Raw genomic sequence first — 306 nt, forward strand, 5'->3', positions numbered from 1 at the left:
CACAAAGACTACACACTAATACTTTAAAACATACAAGGGTTAAAATTTTCATACCACTAAAATTAAACCAAATCCTTATTAAACAAAAGAAAATATGCTAAATAACTACCCTCACCACTGTCTGAGCTACTCTCATCAACACCCCCACATGTTGGAGAGGGAGTTTGATTTAGCTTTTCCTTTTCCCGGGCTTCTTGAAGACTTTGGGGGCGGGAATTTGTTCTCTAAGCAGATCTTTTGTTGGGCCAACCCGTTGAGAAAGTTAATGCAAATTTAAAAACTTTTTCCCCCAAAAAATACTTAAAA

The sequence above is a fragment of the Penaeus monodon genome, chromosome 24, assembly GCF_015228065.2.
Source record: "Penaeus monodon isolate SGIC_2016 chromosome 24, NSTDA_Pmon_1, whole genome shotgun sequence".
Lineage (NCBI taxonomy): Eukaryota > Metazoa > Arthropoda > Malacostraca > Decapoda > Penaeidae > Penaeus > Penaeus monodon.